The sequence below is a fragment of the Musca autumnalis genome, unplaced genomic scaffold, assembly GCF_047663935.1.
Source record: "Musca autumnalis isolate F117 unplaced genomic scaffold, ASM4766393v1 scaffold_5, whole genome shotgun sequence".
Lineage (NCBI taxonomy): Eukaryota > Metazoa > Arthropoda > Insecta > Diptera > Muscidae > Musca > Musca autumnalis.
Window position 1 is genome coordinate 149,642,561 of NW_027412088.1, and position 10,902 is coordinate 149,653,462.

Genomic DNA, 10,902 nt, shown 5'->3' on the forward strand with positions numbered 1-10,902 from the left:
TTGGATCGAATATGGAGTGCATCCTAGCTGTGTGCCGTGGAAGCAAAATGGAGTGCATCCTAGCTGCGCGCTCTCTTGTAAAGTTCATAGGTGAATTCATAGGAAAAGATGTACTCCAGCGGCAATTGTTCTAGTGATTTAACTGCATCCGCGGATGCAAACTTTTTGCTGGGTATGTACATATATACTCTCTCTTATTTTACGATTTCGCCAGCGGCGGGTAGAGATCAACCAACTGTTTTTTATAGGGATCTCTAAAGCAACTGCTTATAAATTGTATCCAACGGAGTCCATTTTTCATAACTCAGTGTGGACTGCAAAGAAGGATGTTGTGAAATCATAACTCCACATGCACAACTTCCAAAATTTGTTGCTGGGAAGTTTGCGCTACAAGTGTACAGTACAAATGCCGTTGGAGTACATCCCCCAAAAAAAAATTGGAAGCTGTGCAATTGGAGTTATGATTTCACAACATCTTTCGATGTATTCCAACAGAGCTATGAAAAATGCACTCCGTTCGATACATTTTATAAGCAGTTGCTTTAGAGATCCCTACCAAACAAAAACAGTTGTTTGATCCCTACCCGAAACAAACTAAAGTTGCGAACATTTTTGTGGTAATTTAACACAAACAAAACATTGTTCCACAACATCCCATACGGGACAAGGGAGACTTCTCTCATATCAATGAGTGCACCCCGATTCATATTTAGCTCAATGATATGGGACCTACTGTTTATCGCCGAGTCCGAACGGCGTGTCCTAAGACACCACTTATAGAGAAGTTTTTCAAGGCTGAAATACTCAGGGTATTTTGCCACGGTTGAAAAATGTTTGGTGTTGCCTGGCCGGGGAATCGAACCACCGACCTTCTGCGTGCAAGGCGGGCGTGCATACCATTGCACCACGGTGGTAATTTACGAGACTGAGATTTTTAATGGAGTGGAATCCATGCCGAAAGCTGAACTAATGATGGGAAGGCAACATAAAAACCCTTTAAGATGACGAAGCAAAATCAGTTGCGCTTGGATTAAATGGTGAAAGGAGGTAGTACACTCAATTGTGATCGAATTTAATGAAAACATTTTTTAATTTATGTTTATATAATAAAGTTCTTTGTATTCTTGTTTTACACAAATAATAAATGCATTTTATTTATTCCGGGATATTTCGCAATGGCTTGCATTTTTACTGCATCTTCGGATTGATTAAAAACACAATACGAAGAGTGCCTTTAAATTCAATCCAAAAGACTACATAAAAAGTTGTGATTTGGATCGAAAACGGAGTGCATCCTAGCTGTGTGCTGTGGAAGCAAAATGGAGTGCATCCTAGCTGCGCGCTCTCTTGTAAAATTCATAAGTGAATTCATAGGAAAAGATGTACTCCAACGGCAAATGTACTGTACACTTGTAGTGATTCAACTGCATCCGCGGATGCAAACTTTTTGCTGGGATCTTTTTCTATGAATTTTACAAAAAAGCGCGCTGCTAGGATGCACTTCATTTTGCTTCTACAGCACACATCTAGGATGCACTCCATTTTCGATACAAATCACAGCTTTTGATGTAGTGTTTTGGATTGAATGTAAAGGTACTCTTCGGGTTTTTTAATCAATCTGAAGATGGAGTAAAAATGCAAGCCATTGCGAAATAGCCCAGAACAAATAAAATACATTTATTATTTTTGTAAAACATGAATACAAACAACTTTATTATATATAGCATTTCCAAATTAAATGAAACCTTTTCCAAATTGAATGAAACCTTTTCCAAATTAAATGAAACCTTTTCCAAACTAAATGAAACCTTTTCCAAATTGAATGAAACCTTTTCCAAATTAAATGAAACCTTTTCCAAATCAAATGAAACCTTTTCCAAGTTGAATAAAACCTTTGTTTTTTTAGAAGAAGTATACAAATTAACCCACTTAGCGCCGAGAATTTTTTTTGCGAGAAAACTTAAAATTTTTTATGAAAATTATATTTCTGAGATTTTTTAAGCATTTTTTAAAAATTAACTTTTTTCTCTAAAACGTATAGTTTTCCTGCAATCGGGACTTCTTTTAAAAGTTCCAAAAACTTTTGAGGGTAATATTCATGGTAGAACAAATACAAGGTAAAGTTAATACTACAACAAATACAACTCGAACAACAACCACAAAGGAATTTGTTTTTGTTTGTAACGTTACTGCCACTTGTATTTGTAAACAAAACAAGGAAATGTCTATAAATTATTGGAATTTAAAAAACTAATAATTTTTCACATTTGGTTGAATATTTTGGAAAACATGAATGAAAATTCGTTACATTTTCAATTTTTATTGTTCCACATCATTCCACTAAATGCATAAATTCTCGCAGAAAGTAGAATTCTTGCAGAAAAGTTTGGGGTCGCTGGAAATTCATAGAAAAAGGAGAAGCTGTTTCAATGTTTTGTTTTAGAAATCAAAGAAGAACATGTTTATTAGGGCTTTATTTTTTTAAATTTTAACAAAATACCTCACATATTAACAAACGTTGTATCGCCTCTACAAGCGGTGATTTACTGCGCGGCTTATCGTTCGAACTTGGAGGAGGTTACATATCATTGATATGAAGAAGTCTTTCTGGGAAATGGTTTTTTCCGAATGATATATTTTTTTTCTCAAAAAATATATATCCCTAATGTACTTCGAAATAGAAATGAATGTATAAAATGTCATATGAAATTTGACACTAACACTACAACCCAGTTCAGTCAGCTGGGTATTGCTGCTACCTTTTCTTGTTCTACCATGGGTAATATTGGTGTATCCATGGTAGAATAATTCTTAGGTAGGACACATGGTAGAACAAATACAAGGTAAAGTTAATACTACAACAAATACAACTCGAACAACAACCACAAAGGAATTTGTTTTTGTTTGTAACGTTACTGCCAGTTGTATTTGTAAACAAAACAAGGAAATGTCTATAAATTATTGGAATTTAAAAAACTAATAATTTTTCACATTTGGTTGAATATTTTGGAAAACATGAATGAAAATTCGTTACATTTTCAATTTTTATGTTTCCACATCATTCCACTAAATGCATAAATTCTCGCAGAAAGTAGAATTCTTGCAGAAAAGTTTGGGGTCGCTGGAAATTCATAGAAAAGGGAGAAGCTGTTTCAATGTTTTGTTTTAGAAATCAAAGAAGCACATGTTTATTAGGGCTTTATTTTTTTAAATTTTAACAAAATACCTCACATATTAACAAACGTTGTATCGCCTCTACAAGCGGGGATTTACTGCGCGGCTTATCGTTCGAACTTGGAGGAGGTTACATATCATTGATATGAAGAAGTCTTTCTGGGAAATATTTTTTTCCGAATGATATATTTTTTTCTCAAAAAATATATGTCCCTAATGTACATCGAAATAGAAATAAATGTATAAAATGTCATATGAAATTTGACACTAACGTTACAACCCAGTTCAGTCAGCTGTGTATTGCTGCTACCTTTTCTTATTCTACCATGGGTAGGACGCAGCTAACAGCTGATTACAATTTTTTTCTTTTTATGGCTTCTTCTGTCAAAAGCAGGGTTGACATTTCTTACTGTTGTTGACATTATACAATAATAAAGGTAGATGCATCGGTGAATTTTCCCAACAAAAACTTCACTGTAAGATATTATCTTAAAATTGAGAACAAGGACTACAAATTCTATTAGCATTGGCAAAGTTAAATTGGTTAATAGTGATACTTGCGAAATAACGATTTGTAAAATATTGATTTGAATTGAAATTAGTTCTGAAAGTACGGGAACGGAAAAACTACAAACATTGTAAAAATTCTAGCTGCAATGTCAACGTATGTGTATGCATGGTTTAATAAGAAAGGTTAGCCAAAGCTTTATGTCAATTTAAATTTTTTTTATTCGAGTATTCCTAAAACTTCAAAACAATATACCCAAACTGTGTATGTCTGTGTGGTGTTTGAATAATATGTCAAACAATTTTAAAAACAATCGAATTCAATGATATTTAAAATTATTTTTGGAACATTTGTACGGAAATAATTCGTCAGGTTATCATTGAAACAAACATTTTATCGTATCCAAAACTTGATTATGCAGAAAAACATTGGTCCTTCATTCATTTTTCGCGATATTTATAAAATTCTAAAAATTGGTGTTGTAAACAAACCCACTTGTTGCTTAATTTTGAAGTTTTAGGAATTCAGGAAAAACAAGGGTTCTATAGATTTTTTCATTTAAATCTACCTCTTTACTTATACCATGTGTGTATGCAAAGCAGATGCCCGCAATCTTGATGTTTGATCAGCCAAACTTGTCAAGTAGAAGATAATAGATTTCACTGTCGTAAGTTTGGGTATAACTTTTTCTATTTTTGGAAGTCTTTTCTAGCAGTACTGGAACAGACTAAATATTCTGCAGCATAGCTAGTGATTTTTATATTTTACTTTATTTGGCGCTTTTATCATAAACAGTGAAGTTCTAAAATCCATATGTTTTTGTAAAATCGGCTAACTATGCAGATACATCTACCCTTATTATTGATGTATGCCATTTGACGTTTTAAGCCATGGCTACAGGGTTGTGTTTTTCAGCGATTTTCATACCTGGCCTACCTATAATTTATTGTACCATGGGTGTATCCTTACATGCCAATCCCTTGGTTTTTGATTGAGAAAATACTCTTACTATATTCCTAACAAATCCCTGACTTTATATGATTCTAACATTTTTGATTAAATTTTTATCGCATATTTAAATTTTTCATCAAAAGTCGAAAATTACTAAAAAGTCGATTTTTTTGAATAGCTTGGGTTTTTGGCCAATTGCGTGGAAATGCGTAGGTCAAATGAAGCGCTATCAGCGTGAAATTACAGATAACAGACAATACTATCACAAAATGCAAAAAACCCCACAAAAATATTTGAAAAAAAACAGAGTTTTACGTCAATTTTTGCAACCATTTTTTTGTGGCGTTTAAACGACCAGTGGCTTTATCTGGGTTAAATTTGTTTTTAATTGTCTTACGAAATATAATTTAACTACAATTTAAATTATCGTTGATTTCTACAACATAAAATTATATTTCATTTACTTTATCTTTCTTTGCAAACTTACACTAAAAACAAACAAAAACATAATATTTGTGCTCATCAAAGATTTTTAAATGAAAATAATCTGAAAGAGAGGATTTAGGTTTTAAAAAATGCTGGTAATAAAGAGGTAATTCGTACATTTCTTATTGTGACTGTTATTAGTAAACATGATTTTACATACATATTATTCTGCATAGCAACATCGAAAATAAAATAAATGACTCATTTATGGCCCCGGCACATACGGCGCGTTGAGCGTTGCGTTACAACAACCACATGAAAACTTCAAGAACAAACTTGTCATCACTTACACATTTTTCATGTGGTTGTTGTTTTTAACGCGCGACGCGACTAACAACGGACCGTATGTGCCAGGGCCATTAGTTGTATCATCTTAAACAGAAATGAATAAAGGAAAATATTTGAAAGGGAATTAAAAAATAACCGTTATAAGAATTTCTTTTTAGACAAAAATATAGAAATTTAAATCAGTTGTATTTAAACAGGCAATCCTAGTGCATACACAATTTAAAATGAGCGAACAGGATTTTAACTCGGGAAGTTCCGACAACTGCGAGCCTGAGGAGGACATGTCCGTGAACTCTTCCAGCACTGCGGAAGCTGAAGAAGAAAGTACCCAACATGGGAATACAAGGCCCCGAAATAAAGTGGGTCAATATAAACGTAGTACAAAAGATATGAAATTATTATTATTTAAATTGTTCGAAGAGGGAACAACAATTTCTGAAGCCGCAAAATTAACTTCAATAAATATAAATTCAGCCAAAACGCTCATAAGAAGATGCAAACAAAACAGTGATTGTTTAAGTGAAGGCAAACGTGGCGGAAACCGAAAAAGGACGCTTACACCAGAAGTTTTGAATGCCATTGAAACATATGTGGAGAACCAACCTGGCATCACTTTAAAAACCATCAAAACTAAATTGCTGAGGGAGAAAAACATAAGCATATCATGGTATAAGTAAAGAGGTAGATTTAAATGAAAACAATCTATAGAACCCTTGTTTTTCCTGAATTCCTAAAACTTCAAAATTAGTAAACACGAAAGCAACAAGTGGGTTTGTTTACAATACATTTTTTGAGCATGTTATTCAAAACGCGAAAAATGAATTAAGTGTCAAAGTTTCTCCACATAATCGAATTGTGGATATGATAAAATTATTGTTTCAATGCAAAAAGGAAGAGTTTCTTCCATACAAATGTTCTAAAAACAATTTTAAAAATCATTGAATTCGATTGTTTTTAAAATTGTTTGGCATATTTTTCAAACAGCACACACACATACACAGATTGTGTATATAATTTTGAAGTTTAAGGAACACTCGAAAGAAAAAAATTTAAAATGACAGATAGCTTTAGCTAACCTTTCTAATTAAACCATGAAGCATATCAAAAAGCTCAATGGAGAATGCACTTAAGCAATTAAAAATAACACTAAAGTCGGCTTCCATTGAAATAGAGAGGATGAATGACATTCGAACTTTAGACTTAAGGCAAAAATATGCAATAGATTTTACTAAATGGGCATCTCAACAAAGAGAAAAATTAATTTTCATTGACGAGTGCGGATTTAACCTCCACTTGCGTAGAACGCAGGCGCGCTCACGACAAGGCACAAGAGCCAACGTAGTTTTACCGACTGTCAGAGGCAGAAATGTCACTCTCATTGCGGCAATTAATAATCATAAAATAATTTCAAATTCTACGGTCAATGCCGACAAATTTAAATCCTTCATTGAAGGTCTTATACAGTCAACCAAAAAAGTCTACATACACCCTATAAATCTCGAGTTTTTTGGGTAAGGAAGCATTTTTATGAAAATCCAAGTACATAGTTCTATTTCATATCCCTAATAAACAATATTACATACAACAAAAATATATTTTATAATACGAATAACGGTAAATTCTATAAAAGTTAAAAAATTAATAGGGAAAAAGTGTACATACACCCAATGAAATATTAAGATTACCGTAAAATTTATGGAATAAGCAATTCAAATTTTACATTTTATTGCTTTACCGAATATCTCTGGTTGTCTAAGATATATTTTAGACTTCGCGTATAGCTCGTTAAGGCGGACCCTTGCAGATATCTTTGAGTTTGTCAGTCTGGTAGTTTATGAAACCCCAGGAAATACAGTGGGACTAATTATTTTGAGATCTTAGAGCGCTTTGAAGTTGTTTTTACGGATAATATACAGTTAGTCAACTATATTATTGCAAAACCAAAATTATTACAAAATTTTAAATAAAACATCATGTTATTGGTATAAATAAATATCATTATTAATATTTTTGTTAACAATACAATTCTTACACATGTTTATTAATATAATAAAATAAAAAGTAGCTAAATTTCACTAAACATTTTCTTAAACATAACAAAAATGAGTACAACTCATTATTTGCACTGTCAACTAAAGAATTGCAAAATTCACAACTTTTCAGTTTTTCACGGTATTTTTCGAAAAGTTGGTTTTAATATTTCCTATGCCCACATTTGGCATCAAAAACAGCTTGTAAACGTAACTGAATTTAATAAATAAGTTTCGGAATGTCATATTCCAATGGTATTTTTTAACCATTCTTCTTTATTGCATTTTATTTAGTCCCCCAGGTTAGTGGGCGACCTATTCCCGACTTTTTTCTTCAGGTGTACCCATGAATTGTCGATGTTGGGTTAATATTTAGGCTTTGGACTGGGGTGTCAATGACTTTGGTGCAGTTGTATAACAACCAAGTCCTACATAAATACGATTTATGCGTAGGGTCGTTGTCTTGGTAGTATTCATATTGCAATTTTTTTGCATTTTCAGGGTCAACAGGTCCAAATTTCTTGACGTTTTTTGGATAAATAATATTTAAAACACGTAAATAAACGTACTCTGTCATTGTTTCCTTCAAAATCTGGATGTCACCAACGTCACTGCTTGGTATACAACCCAATACCATAATAGACAGTTTTCCGAACTTTGCGGTATGTATTAAATTCTTGTTTTCCATGACTATAAAGGGGTTTCGCAGTACTTTTTGAGGCCCCTCGTGATAGTACAACATAATTTTAGTCTTATCAGAAAATATAACGTCATCCCAATACTTAAGATGGCATGAAAAGTTGTCTGTAACAAGTCTGAATAGTTTCTATATGTTGTGCTAGGAGGGCAATATTTTTTACCTAGTCACTCATGATCAAGGCTTGTTGTTATGTAGCACTTTTCTGACTTTTCCATGTGAAACACTTACTCCAAATTCTATTTTGATTAGAAAAAGCAATTATCTGCTGCTGATTTGGGGTCTTTCGTCAATTTCTTTAATCAGTCTCCTGCCAATTCGTGGATTTACTACTTTTGGCCTACAATGTGACGTCTTAAGTTTGAACCTGCCTTCTCTCTCCGTGCGGTATATGATGTTGCATATAGTTATCAGCTTATGAGAGGTGATTTTAGCGATTTCTCTGGCGGATTTACCATTATTATATTGGAATAGTCCAAATGTAGCATATTTTCCGAATTCCGTTTACCTGAGTTTCTGTTTTTCTGAATATACCGCCTATGTTACACACAGAACAATTAATTTATGATGAAAAATTATGGGTTTACATGTCCACATACCATAAAATCATAAAAATCCTTAATTGAAAAAAATCGCTGTGAAAATCCCACGATTTTATTGCACATTCATTCATTTTGCAATTATTTAGTTGACACCACAAAAACCAGGTACCTATACTTTTTGTCCGCTGTTTTTGTAATTTACGACCGATTTCTGCATTTTTTGGCTGGATGTTGTCATTAACAGGTAAATCAACAGATACGTACAAAAAACCCAACATTATTGAAAGAATTTCTTGTAGTAATTCCTAATTAAAAATCTAAATGTTTAACGACTCATCGTTTGCAATAATATAGTTGACTAACTGTATGCTCCTGAGCTTCGCAAAATATGCGAATTCCTGAGTTTTTCATAAATTTTATAGTTTTCACAGCATTCCAAGGGTCGAATTACAAGAAAGAATCTTGGAATTACCTTGTAATAAATGTTTGGACCTTAACTCAATCAGAAATGTACAATATTATTATACAAACCCGCTCCTAAAGTTTCCAAAGTATCAAAATAAAAGCACCACCAAAGAATACATGTAATTTGTATGAAATTTACAGTGTTAACTAGTATGCTCTCGTATTATGATCGTTAGGGTCACTTGAAGCGCTATAAATGTCGGATACTTTTACATTGCTTATTCAATGGATGCTCGAGGATTGTACCAGACCTTATTACAAGGTAATTCGAAAGCTTCTGCATGCAATTTGCCCCTTAAAATGTTGTGAAAACTATAAAATTAATGAGAAACCTCAGGAATTCGTATATTTAGCGAAGCTCAAGAGCATATATTATCCGTAAAAACAACTTCAAAGCGCTCTAGGATCTCAAAATAATTAGTCCACTGTATTTCCTGGGGTTTCATAAACTACCAGACTGACAAACTCAAAGATATCTGCAAGGGTCCGCCTTAACGAGCTATACGCGAAGTCTCACCTTAAATAACGCCAATTAAAGCACAAATATATTCCTATTTTGTCTAAAATATATCTTAGACAACCAGAGATATTCGATAAAGCAATAAAATGTAAAATTTGTATTGCTTATTCCATAAATTTTACGGTAATCTTAATATTTCATTGGGTGTATGTACACTTTTTCCCTATTATTTTTTTAATTTTTATAGAATTTACCGTTATTCGTATTATGGAATATATTTCTGTTGTATGTAATATTGTTTATTAGGAATATGAGATAGAACTATGTACTTGGATTTTCATAAAAATGCTTCCTTACCCTTAAAACCCGAGATTTAAAGGGTGTATGTAGACTTTTTTGGTTGACTGTAGAAAGAATAATTCCAGTCTTGGAAAATTCATTTATAATTAGGGACAATGCCAAAATCCATAAAAGACAGAACATCAAGACATTGATAGAATCGAACAGGTGTCATTTGAAGTTTCTACCACCATACTCGCCTATGTTGAACCCCATAGAAAAGGAATTTTCAAAAATTAAGTTTTGTGCTAGAGAGGAGCTTCGCGATCTGACAATCGATCATAACATTGTTGAAGTGATTGAGCACGGTATCCAGCAGCTTAATCAACAGGGCTGCTCCAATTATGTTATGGACATGGTGATGAGAATTTCACAGGCAGCAAATCGTGAACCACTACATTAGGTATATGAAATAGCCCTCTTTATTACCTGCATTTTTTAAAACCTAAATCCTGCCTTTCAGATTATTTTCATTTAAAAATCTTTGGTGAACACAAATATTATGTTTTTTGTTTGTTTTTAGTGTAAGTTTGCAAAGAAAGATAAAGTAAATGAAATATTCTTTTATGTTATAGAAATCAACGATAATTTAAATTGTAGTTCATAAATATATAAATATAAAAACATGCTTTTTATAATAATGTTACGTAAGACTATTTTTTAAATAAAAAACATTAAAAACAAATTTCTTTTGTATACTTTTTCTAAAAAATTAAAGGTTTCATTCAATTTGGAAAAGGTTGCATTTGATTTGGAAAAGGTTCCATTTAATTTGGAAAAGGTTTCATTTGATTTGGAAAAGGTTTCATTTAATTTGGAAAATGTTTCATTCAATTTGGAAAAGGTTTCATTTAATTTGGAAAAGGTTTCATTCAATTTGGAAAAGGTTTCATTTAAGTTGGAAATGCTATAAACTAAAATTAAAAAAGCTTGCATTAAATTCAATCACATTTGAGCTTACT